Genomic DNA, 1,421 nt, shown 5'->3' on the forward strand with positions numbered 1-1,421 from the left:
ACACACACACACACACACACAAACACACACACATACACACACACACACACACAAAGGGTTCACTGTGTGAGACAATGTTTGACTATAGTAACCATTCATATGTTTAAATATATCAAAATATCATGTTGCACATCTAAAATCTATGTAAGAGCCAGCCATCACTAAAGACCTATACACAGTTAGTATTTCTAGGGTGTGGAGAAACTTTGTGTTCATTGGTAAGTTGTTCAAGCTCCTGCAACTAAACCCACACCCATATACTTGTAAGTAATCATAATTAAACTCATTAGGTGACAATGCAAGGCATGAAATTACAAAGGGGACTAGTAATGAAGAAGAAAGAGACCAGGAGTGGGAGCAGGGTAGGAGAGAATAATCCAGGAAGCATATGGTGAAAGTATATTACATGTGTGTACAAATGTCACATTGATCAGGTATTGGGCTTAATTTGTATGTGCTAATAAAGTACTGACTAATAGGAGGAATAAGACAAAGAGGAGCAGTAGGGAAGGATGGACCACAGTGAGAAGACAGGGAAGGATGTAAGACAGGAAATGAGAGGTGACAGAGGAGATGCTGGGCTGGGAGATGCTGGGGAGTGGGCAGCTTGTGGACCTCCAGGTCACGGGCAGTTTAGCTATCCCAGATTCACATGAGAGTGGAGTCAGCCTTTGCAGTGGGAAAACGGATGATTAGTCCCAGCATAAATAAACAAGCTTCACAAAGAACAAGTCACATGTGCAGAGAGTTGAAAAACAAGCACAGGCAGGCTCTACAGAGAGCCCTGGCTCTGAGGAAGGGTGCTTGCTCCCTGGGAATTAGTCAGGGCTTTGTAAAAAGTTGGTATGTAAACACATCTATCAGACTCAGCCAGAGTGTGTGTTTAGTTAACACCTCTCTGGTTAGCACTGGGCAGTTTCACAAGTGTATGTGTCCATAGCTCTCTTGGGTTCTGTGAGACTGGAATGAAATTGGTTCCTGTGAATGTGACAGAGATCACCAGCATGACACAGAGATTATAGTAGCGTGACATAATGATAAAGAGAATGGAGTCTTAGGGTCTTCTTGATTTTGAGTTGTATAAAATGATAGGGCATGAACAAGTTAGGTAGTCATGTGAATGGGAAGCTTTTCTAGGTTCTGACGGTCAATGAGGTTAGTTCTACACTGAACTCCACATAGCGCAGGAGTACCAGGTGCTCGTACAAAATTACTGTGGAGTTACAGTGTTGGTTTCCACAGGACTACGTGCGGTGTAAGTTCCTATGGCCAAAAATGATCTGTTGATTTGGGAGACAATTTTATAAAATATCACTTGCTTCATCTGTTTCACACACATGCACACATGTACACACATGCGCGCACACACAAACACATTATATATGTATAAAAGAATAGATATGTGTGTGTGTGTGTGTGTG

This window comes from Mus pahari, chromosome 10 (genome assembly GCF_900095145.1).
Source record: "Mus pahari chromosome 10, PAHARI_EIJ_v1.1, whole genome shotgun sequence".
Lineage (NCBI taxonomy): Eukaryota > Metazoa > Chordata > Mammalia > Rodentia > Muridae > Mus > Mus pahari.